At 47.7% G+C, this 11559-nt stretch overlaps 1 pseudogene; it reads left to right on the forward strand.

Moving 5' to 3' along the window:
- The first annotated feature begins 4742 nt into the window (after positions 1-4742).
- Positions 4743-7595, forward strand: LOC129517887 (GTP-binding nuclear protein Ran-like; annotated as a pseudogene).
- Positions 7596-11559: the final 3964 nt, after the last annotated feature.

The raw sequence follows: 11559 nt of genomic DNA on the forward strand, positions 1-11559 counted from the left end.
GGCTGGCTCAGTCAGTAAAACATGTGACTATTGATTTTGGGGTTGTGAGTTCGAGCCCCATATTGGAGTAGAGATACCTTAAAAATAAAATCCTTTTTTTTTTTTTTTAAAGCTGATTTTCCTCCTGGTTTCCCCAATGCCTTCCATTCCTTTAGTAGATCCCAAAGGAATTGCAGAGGACAGGTTTGGGCCATTATTTTGCCAATTCCCCTCAGTCAGAAGGAGTGGTTTTTCTTCCTTATTAGTCTTTTGGGTATTTTTAGGTTGTCATCATCTGTTATGCAAAAACAAAACAAAACAAAACAAAAACAAACTTATTTTGTATCTTAATATTTCATGAGCCAAACGTCTTTTGTTCTCTTGACATTTATAGAATGAGTTTTTTTTTTTAAGTCGGCTACTCAGAGTGAAGTGGCCGCAACCTGCAGAGAGGTACCTTGTTCATTTGAATGTGCAGTAATATCCTGGTTGATAGGAAGCTCCTAGTCCCATGATGGTTTTTTCCTGTCAGGCTGTACTAGAAGAAGAAACAGAAGAGGCATAAGGGTATGCCAGATGGTGAAAAATAGGTTTACGGCACCAAAATAGTGTTGTTTTTATTAAAAACTAGGCTAGTATTGAATGCCAGAAGGTGTGAAACCCAGCTCTGAGTAAGAATCTCCACATTTAGCATTAATCTTGGCCCATCTGAGCCTCCCACCAGGGGAAGCAGAGTGGGCTCACTAGCCTGTGTGGGGGCATTGTTGCCAGGCTGCCCGCACAGCATCCTGGAGGCTCACAGGAGAGCACTGGGCCCTGCTTCTGGGAAGGGCCAGCTTGGCTCCCCAACACCTTCCTGTCCTCATGCCCACCCCATCACGCCAGAAGTTCTTGGCTAGGTGCTCTCCAATTCACCCACTCTCTTTCATATTGGATTCTGAAATCCAAGAACACATAAGGCTGGAACCCAGGAAGTTCTAGGCTTCTACAGCATCAGTGAAGGTAACAGCTATCTCCAAAAGTGTTCCTGGAACCTGCAGCCCTCAAACACTCCAACTTAAGAGAAACCAGCATCTGAGAGGGTTAGGCTCCTCACCAGGAAATTCCTTATATACGTCCATCATCATACTCTGAGACAGTTAGCTTTTGCTACAAAACAATCCACCACCAAGCCTAGTGCCTTAAGACACCAACTTTATTTTTTACTTTTTAATTTTTTAAGAAAGAGAGAGCACATGAGTGGGGTGGAGGGGCAGAGAGAGAGAGCAAGAGCATCTTAAGCAGACTCCATGCTGAGCATGGAGCCTGATGCAGGGGGCTCGATCTCACAACCCTGAAATCATGACCTGAGCCGAAATCAAGAGTCAGATGCTTAACCGACTGAGCCACCCCAGGAGCCCCATCCAATTCTTAATTTAGCTCTTGATTCTGTGGATGGGGAATCTGGGCTTGGCTCCCCTGGTTCACACCCATGTCTACATTATCCACTGCCAGGGTGGCCAGGGCAGGCTGGTTTGAGATGGCCTCAGCTGGTCAGATCATCTCTCCCTCACAGGGTCTCAGCATCCCCCAGCAGGCTAGCCTGGGCCTGTTCATAGGGACGTGGCTGGGATGCAGAAGAGCAAACAGAAACAGCAACAACGCTCAAGGCTTCTTGAGAGGCCTGGATCAGGTATGACGTTTGGTATTTGGATTGGTCAGAGCAAGTCCCAAGAGCAGGCCAGGTTCAAGGGCTACACCTCTTGATGGGAGGAGCTGCTCTGCATTGAAGACGGGTACAGGTACAGGGAGGGTAATAACTGTGGCCAGATGTTTTCTTTAAAAATTTTATATTGTGGGCTGCCTGTCTGGCTCAGTCAGTGGAACATGCAACTCTTGATCTCAGAGTTGTCAGTTCAAGCCCCACACTGAGCGTGGAGATTATTTAAATTGTTTTTTGTGGGACGCCTGGGTGGCTCAGCAGTTGGTCAGGTCGTGATCCCGGGATCCAGGATCGAGTCCCACATTGGGCTCCCTGCGAGAAGCCTGCTTCTCCCTCTGCCTGTGTCTCTGCCTCTTTCTCTCTCAGTCTGTGTCTCTCATGAATAAACAAATAGATCTTTAAAAAAATTTTTTAATTGTTTTTTGTATTATGGTAAAATATACAGAACATCAAAATTACTCTTTTATCCAGTTTTACATATACATTCAGTGGCATGCAATACATTCACATTGTTGTGCAACCGTCATCACCATCCATTTCTAGAGCTTTCTTTTTTCTCCAGAGCTTTTTAAAAATAGACTCTAAAAAAAATAAAATAAAATAGACTTTAAAAAGGCTGCCTTTTATTCATTTAGCACTTTTACAGTTAGTACAGGACCATTCTTTTCACTGCCTCAAAAAATCTTCTGTGTTTGGCCTATTCATCCCTCCTTCTCCCCCAACCCCTAGCAACCACCATCTTTTTACTGTCTTCATAGTTTTGCCTTTTCCAAAATGTCATATGGGGCACCTGGGTGGCTCAGTGGTTAAGCATCTGCCTTTGGCTCAGATCATGATCCTGGGGTCCTGAGATCGAGCCCTGCATCGGGCTCCCTGCTCCCGCTCTACCCCTTCTCTCTGCTTGTATGCTCTCTCTCAAATAAATAAATAAAATCTTTTTTTTATATGTCCTATAGTTGGAAGTATACATTATGTAGCCTTTTCAGACTGGCTTCTTTCACTTAGTAACATGCATTTAAGTTTCCTCTGCGTCTTTTTATGGCTTGACAGCTCATTTCTTTTTAGTGTTGAATCATATTTTACTGTGTGGATGTACCACTGTTTATCCACTCACCTACTGAAAACATCTTGGTTGCTTCCAAGTTTTGGCAATTATGGATAAGCTGCTATAAACATCTGTGTGCAGGTTTTTGTGTGGACATAAGCTTTCAACTCCTTTGGGTAAATATCAAGGAACGCGTTCACTGGATTCTATGTTTAGTGGTTTTTTTGTGTTTTGGCTTTTTTAACATTTCTTTCTTTTTTTTTTAAAGATTACTTATTTGAGAGAGAGAGAGAGAACAAGCAAACAGGGCGAGCAGCCCAGCAAAGGAAGAGGGAGAAGCAGGCTCCCCACTGAGATGGAAGCCCTATGTGGGGCTTGATCTCAGGACCCAGGATCATGACCTGAGCTGAAGCCAGATGCCTGAGTGAGCCACCCAGGCACCTCCTTTTTCTTTTTCTTTTTCTTTTTTTTAACATTTCTTTAAAAATAGGGATGCCTGGATGGTCAGCAGTTGAGCATCTGCCTTCAGCTCAGGTCATGATCCCACAGTCCTGGGATCAAGTCCCACATGGGGCTTCCTGCATGGAGTCTGCTTCTCCCTCTGCATCTCTCATGAATGGATAAAATCTTAAAAAACAAAATAATCTCTACACCCAACAAACAGCTCAAACTCAAGACTCCAAGATGGAGAGTCACACACTCCACCAACCGAGCCAGCCAGGCACCCTGCCTATGTTTAGTTTTTTAAGAAACTGTCAAACTACTTTCCAAAGTGGCTATAGCATTTTGTCCCCTCACCAGCAATGAGCGAGAGTTCCCGTTGCCCCACATTGTCAGCAGCATTAGGCGTTGTCAACTCTAGAATCTTTCATCAACCCAAACAGAAACTCTGAACAGTGACTGAGCCTTCCTCCCTTCCTCAGCCCCTGGTACATCTATTCTACTGTGTCTCTGAGTTCAACTACTCTAGCTCCCTCATACAAGTGAAATTGTGGCCTTTTTTTTTTAATTGTAGCCATTTTTGAAAACAATCCATCACCTCTGCTCTTAGAATAGGTGGATTTATGGGGCTCCAAATGCTTCATCATCTATATCTGTCCCATATTCTAGGCACAGCCATCCTTTCCAGAGTCACGTGTACATGTCATCTCCAAGATGGCTGGCCTTGGGATGACTGGGTGGCTCAGTGGTTGAGCGTCTGCCTTCAGCTCAGGTCATGAACCTGGGGTCCTGGGATCGAGTCTCACATCCGGCTCCCCTCAGGGAACCTGCTTCTCCCTCTGCCTATGTCTCTGCTTCTTTCTCTCTGGGTCTCTCATGAATCTTTTTTTATTTATTTTTTATTTTTGTAATTTTATTTTATTTTATTTTATTTTATTTTATTTTATTTTATTTATGATAGTCACACACACAGAGAGAGAGAGAGGCAGAGACATAGGCAGAGGGAGAAGCAGGCTCCATGCACCGGGAGCCCGACGTGGGATTCGATCCCGGGTCTCCAGGATTGCACCCTGGGCCAAAGGCAGGCGCCAAACCGCTGCGCCACCCAAGGATCCCTGAATCTTTTTTTAAAAAGATTTTATTTATTTATTTGAGAAAGAGAGAGCACAGGAGCAGGAGGGAAGGGCAGAGGGAGAGGGAGAAGCAGACTCTCTGCTGAGCAGGGAGCCTGATGTGGGAATTGATCCCAGGACCTTGCGATCATGACCTGAGCCAAAGGCAGACACTTAACCAACTGAACTACCCAGGCACCCCCCCCCCAACTGATTTTAATCAGTATTCTCACTGTAATAAACTATAACTATGGGTATAACAACATTCAATGAGTTCTTTCTAGCAAATAATCAAACCTGAGGGTGGTCTTGGGGACCCCTGAACTCTGAAGTTGGTGTGAGAAGTGAGGACGGTCTTTTGGACTATTGCCTAGTTTGACAAGAGGGTACACACATGGAGAATGCTATCCTGTTAACAGTAAATGCAAGAATAATGGTCATAGTGCCCTCAGTCAGATGGGGCATGGGGATGCTTCTGGAAACTGCCCAGGGAGAATCACAAATTCAGTTCAAACTTGTATTGGTTGGTGATGATGGAAAAATGACATTCGTAAAACATCATTTGGTGAATTGGAGAATCATGTGACTACATCGGAGGTTGAGGCCCATTCCTTTGTGTTCCACACCAGCAGAGGACCATTCAGTCCAATGTATGGAATACAATAGGTCAGGAGAAATTTGGTGGACCAAGAGATTACTATTATGTATGAACCCTGTGTGCCATTGTAATGTTCCATGTGACATGAAGCGTTACTTCTGAGGATGTGCCTAACTGGCATAGAGATTTGGTACGAGTATATGAAAACATCCCCATCACACTGTGTGACAACAAAGTGGGTACTAAGGACAGGAACGTTAAGGCAAAATCCATAATCTTCCATCGAAAGAAGAATCTTCAGTAGTTTGACATTTTTGCTAAAAGTAGCTACAAACTTTGAAAAGCTCTTCCTTGGAGATCCCTGGGTGGCTCTGAGGTTTGGCGCCTGCCTTTGGCCGATCTTGGAGTCCCAGGATTGAGTCCCACGTCGGGCTCCCTGCATGGAGCCTGTTTCTCTCTCTTGTCTCTCATGAATCAATAAATAAAATCTGAAAGAAAGAAAGAAAGAAAGAAAGAAAGAAAGAAAGAAAGAAAGAAAGAAAGAAAGGAAAAGAAAAGAAAAGCTCTTCCTTTGGCTTGTTTGAAAACTAACTGTAGACCCTAACTTGGAGTTTGTCACCATGCCTGCTCTTGCCCCATACCAGAGGTTGTCACGGACACAGTTTTGGCAGTGCAGTATGAGGCTGGTAGAGCGGGGGGGGGGGGGGGGGGGGGGGCTGGGCGGGCCACCACAGTGTGCCCAGAAACACCATCTCCACATGTATCAGATACCTCTATCCTTTTGTGGCTGGTGAGCAGTTTCATGGTGTCCGTGCCAACTACAGGTTGGCTGCTCTCTAATGAATGTGCCTTCTTCCCATTAGACCATCTTTATTTTAAGTGCCTTATAGGAAGAGATACATTTAGTTTCAAAATCCATTTGCATTACAGTAAGAAATTTCAACGTGGGGATCCCTGGGTGGCTCAGCAATTTAGTGCCGCCTTCCACCCTGGGCCTGATCCTAGGGACGGAGAATCAAGTTCCGCATCAGGCTCCCTGCATGGAGCCTGCTTCTCCCTCTGCCTGTATCTCTACCTCTGTGTGTGTGTGTGTGTGTGTGTGTGTGTGTGTCTCATGAATAAATAAATAAAATCTTAAAAAAAAAAAAAAGGATAGGGGGCCTGGGTGGCTCAATTAAGTGAGTGACTCTTGATTTTGGCTCAGGTCATGGTCTCAGGGTTGTGGGATTGAGCCTCATGTTGGGCTCCGAGATCAGCCTGGCGTCTGCTTGAGATTTTTTTTCTCATCCTCTCATCCTCTCCCTCTGCCTCTCCCCACTCTGTGTCCGCTCTCTCAAATAAATAAATAATCTTTTTTTTTTTTTAGAAAGTATAAGAACAGGAGGGGGAAGTGGGTGAGGGAGGAGATGAAACAAAATTGACCCTACTCTTGATGAGATGAGCACTGGGTGTTATACCATATGTTGGCAAATTGAATTTAAATTAAAAAATATATTTTTTAAAGATTTTATTTATTCATGAGAGACACACAGAGAGAGGCAGAGACGTAGGCAGAGGGAGAAGCAGGCTCCCCATTGGCAGCCGGATGGGGGACTCGATCCCAGGACCCAGGGATCATCACCCCAGCAGAAGGCAGATGCTCAACCACTGAGTCACCCAGGAGTCCCTTAAATATTTTTTTAAAATTTGACCCTACCTTGGTAAATGATGAAGCTGAGGATTCATTATCTATTCATCTATTTTTTAAACATGTGTGAAATTTTCCATAGTAGAAAGGAGGAAATGAAAGGAGGGTTGTGAGGGACACCTGGGTGGCTCAGTGGCTCAGCGGATTAGCACCTGTCTTCTGCCAGGGCATGGTCCTGGCTTGATCCTGGAGTCCCCAGATCGAGTCCCACCGTGCTTCTTCCTGTCTGTGTCTCTGCCTCTCTCTGTGTCTCATGAATAAATAAAATCTTAAAAAAAAAAAAAGGAGGGTTGTGAAAATTTCATTAGGAAGCTGGATATTTAACACCGCTTCTAATAGTTTATTTTTCATTTTCTTTACATGATTGCATAATACAATGAAATCATTTCTTTTCCCACCAGGCCCCATTTTGACTCTCCAAATACTCTCCAGTTCACCCCTGAAAGTCATTGGGATATTATATAAATTTTCTGGGTGTCTCATGACGTGAACAAGGACGAGGAGCCTGGCCTGACCCCACATCCACAAACCTCGCCAAAGGCCGCTGGCGCCCCCGACAGGGCTCCAAGAGGGCAGGCGGCCCGGCCTCCCCGCCCCCATCCGTCCCAGGGCGGGAAGGGACGCTGAGCAAGCGCAGCCTCCGGGGGACCCAGGGCGGCTCTCCCGGCCGCTCCTGCCCACGCTCTGGCTTCCAGGAGTGGCTGCGCCCAGGCTCGCCTGCCCCATGGCGCGCGCCCCGGGCTCGGGGTGGGGGTGAGGGTGCTGGGAGCGGCCGGAAAAGGCGGGCCAGCCTGAATTACGAACCGCTCCAAACCATCCGGGGAGGGGCCAGAAGCATCTCTCAGGCCTTCCATCCCCACCCCCTCCCACCCGCCTGCAGCTTTGCGCACGCCCTGGCCTCCCGGTCGCCCTGGGACGCCCCGGCTTTGGGGGGCGGGAGACCTCTGCCCGCTGAGTCACACTCTCCGGGAGCCCTGGGACCCCTGGGCTCTGATCCTCGACGGCTGTACACCCGCGCAGCCCCGAAGTGAAGGGCCGCGGCGCCGAGGGCCGGGGAGGTGGGGGGCGCGGCGGCCCCGGCTGGGTGTGGAGCGCCCCCCGAGGCAGTCTGGAACCCGACTTTCCGCCGCCTTATCGACCCCGTCCCGCTTCCCGTTTGGAATGATTGACGCGAGCTCTCCTGCCTCGAAGCCACCCAGGAAGCCCTCTTTCCTTGCAAGGGCGCCCGGACCCCGCGGCGCGAGCGGGGAGGGAGGGAGGGAGAGAAGGGGGGGTGGGCAGGCGGGCAGACGGGAAGGAGGGAGAATGAATGAATTGCATTGGCCGGTGGCATCCGCAGCGGACGGTGCGGACAATCTCGGTGGGGGCCCCCTCCCCCGGGCCCAGCACTCCGCTTCCCCGCGCCGGCTGTAGACAAATGAGCACCCAGCATGCGGACCAGAACAGAAGCAAGGCTATTTTATTACTTCTTATTTATTTATGTATGTATGTATTTATTTATTTATTTTGCACGGTAATTAATAAATAAACTGCTGCACCGGAGGGGGAAAAAAAGCTAGCAAGCAGAATCCAGACATCCTCTCGGTTGCCATTTGGTTACGTAAGAAGGAGGAATGAAGGCTAGTTGGCCGTAAAGAATTCCTCCAATGCCATGCTCCAAATCAGAGCCCCTGCAAGGAATTAAATCAAAAGGGAAAGCAGGCACCAACAGCCAGCACAGAAAGTGGGGCAGAGTTCTGCCAGCAGCTCACGTAATGTTCCTGCTCCTAAGGGGACGATTGTCACATGTCGCAGAATTAGGCCCAGAGAGCCACCAGCCCTCCACACCAGCTCCTAGTTCCACCCCTGCCTCCCTATTCACTTTCTTTCTGAGCAAGGGTGGGCTCCCAGGCAGCTTCCTTTGTTCTGGGTGCCCACCTCCACCCATCAGGGCCAGAGGTGCTGGGGCAGGGGGCACACAGCTGCCCCAAGGTACAGGGCCACCAGAGTCCCCTCACCCAGGAATTTAGGATTGAGATGGAGAAAGAGAAAAAATGTCTGAAGAGATAGAGGCCATTGGGTGTGTAAACAGGGGAGCTGTGGGGAGCTGTAAGCCTGAGGAGGCAGAGGGAGCAGTCAGGGAGAAGAAAAGACCAAGGGAAGGAGGGAGAGCGTGAAAAGGAGAAAGGGAGAGACAGCATAAAGAGCTGCTAAGCACAGAGGGTCAGACCACAGGAATTCTGCTTATGCTCCCAGCTGCCTTCTAGGCCTTTCTGAGGCCCACCGCAGCAGCCCCCTCCCCCATCTTGCGGCAACAATAATCCCTGTCTTCTGGTTCACCAGGCACCTGTGACCTATAACCTTCAAGCTCAATGAGCTTGAAACTTCTGTTGCTTGTACTCTACGGGCTTCTAAATCACATGCCTTCTATCAAGCTTTTAGTTTTTAGAGAAGTTGTAGGTTCACAGCAAAATTGAGAGGAAGATAAGAGAGTTCCCATATACCCTCTGCCCCCTCTACATACACAGCCCTCCCCCTCCCCCAATATCAACATCCCCCACCAGAGTGCACATTTGTTAAACTGATGAACATACGTTGACACATCGTAATCACTCAGAGTCTGTAGTTTACCTTAAGGTTTATTCTTGGTGGTGTACGTTCTATGGCTTTGCACAAATGTATAATTGTTACTGATTTGATCTATTACAGCCACTCACTCAGGAAACAGATAGGTGAGTCCTAGCCCTGCCCCGGCCACCTACTCAGTCCAGGGGAATCCCTGGGAAATTGGGGGCCGGACAAGTGAAAAGCGCAGCTCCTGGTTAAGTTTGCCAATGCTGGGGATCCCTGGGTGGCTCAGCGGTTTGGTGCCTGCCTTTGGCCCAGGGCACGATCCTGGAGTCCCGGGATCAAGTCCCACCCTGGGCTCCCAGCATGAAGCCTCCTTCTCCCTCTGCCTGTGTCTCTGCCTCTCTCTCTCTCTATGTCTATCAGGAATAAATAAATAAAATCTTTAAAAAGTTTGCCAATGCTGTTGCCCAACAAACTCACATAAACTCACTGCAAGAGACATCAATAACTCAAGAGGTGAGGGTTTGGAAGAGAGAAAGGGAGAAATTTATTTCGGGTGCTGGCAACTGGGGCTGGTGGCAGGCTCAAGCGACCTCTCTGCCTGCAAGATGGACATCTAGAGCTTTCGAGAGAGAGATTTGGGAGGTATGTGCAAGAGAGCAGGCAGGGAGCGCATGATCATGCATGGGGGTCAGTATGGGTCCAGGCCATGAAGAGGACGTGTGGGGTGTGGCCTTCTAAGCATTCCACTGGTATCAGGGCTTTTCTGGTCTGGTGGTTGGAATGTTCTCGTCATTGCAAAACATCTTCGTCAATGCCTTAAGAAAATGTGATAAGAAATAAGCACAATGGGTTTTAAGTTAGAGCATGAGGTAAGCAGGCTTGTCTATTCCTGGTTTTAATTGTTGGGGTCTATAGTTGAGCAAGAGGGCTCGCTGACATAATGACATGTATCCAGCATTACAGTGTCATACAGACTAATTTCATTGCCCTAAAAATCCTCTGCACTCTGCCTCTTCTTCCCTCCCCCTAAGCTCTGGCAACCACTGATCCTTTTACTGTCTCCATAGTTTTGTCTTTTCCAGAATGTCAGAGTTGGACTCACGCAGTATGTAGCCTTTTCAGATTGACTTCTTTCACTTAGTAATTCAAATTGCTGCTTTTTTAAAAAAGATTTTATTTATTTATTTATTCATTAGACACAGAGAAAGAGAGACAAAGAGAGAGAGAGAGAGAGAGAGAGAGAGGCAGAGACACAGGCAGAGGGAGAAGCAGGCTCCACGCAGGGAACCTGACATGGGACTTGATCCTGGGACTCCAGGATCATGCCCTGGGCCGAAGGCAGCGCTAAACCACTGAGCTACCCAGGGATCCCCTGCTTTTTTTTTTTTTTAATTAGTTTCGTAGGTAGAATTTAGTGATTCATTAGTTGTGCATAACACCCCGTGCTCATCACATCGAGTGCCTTCCTTAATGCCCATCACCCAGTTACTCCATCCGTCCACCCCTTCAATTTGCTTTCATGGTAGAAATTTCCCATTTGCATTTTCCCCAACCCTTCTCTTCTTTAGTGGACATACTACATCATACCTTCCAGTTGTGGGAAAAAGCATATTTGGGATCTACCAATAAATTGGAATCAAATGTTTTTCCTTTGGGAAAAAGGGAAATGACACTCACTGAATCCTAGACACTAGAAATCCCAGCATTTCTCATTTTGGCCATAGTCCAACTGATCTAGAGCATTCTCTGACTTCATTTTCCAGAGCAGGGATGTTAAAAACCTGGGGACATGTGCTCTGAATGGCAGCTGCTTTCCCCAAGGATGGGCATGCTCCTGAGCCTGGCATCCAAGGGGCCATCCCTCAAGTGCCCCCCACTCACCCCGGGCAGCACGGGCCCATCTGCAGTAAGTAGAGGCCAGTAATGCTGTGCATCGAGACAAAACCATGGGGGCCTGTTTCAGGGGCACTTGCAAAGACTTCTTGTCCCCTTTACCTGGAGGTCAAGAGCATCGTACTACGGGCACACTTAATCCCCACGCTGGCCGTGCAATTCTCCCATCACCTATAATAATGACAGTAACAGCAGTGGCCATTTACCTACTGCTAATTATATGCCAGGCACCTTGCTAAGCACTTTATGCCTATTTATTTAATCCTCCCAACCTAATGAGATCGTATCCTTCATTTTATAACCAAAGAATCTGAGTCACAGGAAAATTGTTACATGCTCAAGGTCACACAGCTTAGAAGTGGCCTACCCAGGATGTGGGCCCAGGGAGTCTAGTTCCAGGGTTCGAGTGGGAACCACAGCGCTGTGATGGGGGAAGATATTAGTTATATATTGCTGTGTAACAAAAGCCTCCAATACTTAGTGGCTTAAAATAATGGACAGTTATTATGGCACACAGTTTCTGAGGGTCAGGAATCTGGGTGCTCTGGC

This window comes from Nyctereutes procyonoides, unplaced genomic scaffold (genome assembly GCF_905146905.1).
Source record: "Nyctereutes procyonoides isolate TBG_1078 unplaced genomic scaffold, NYPRO_anot_genome, whole genome shotgun sequence".
NCBI lineage: Eukaryota > Metazoa > Chordata > Mammalia > Carnivora > Canidae > Nyctereutes > Nyctereutes procyonoides.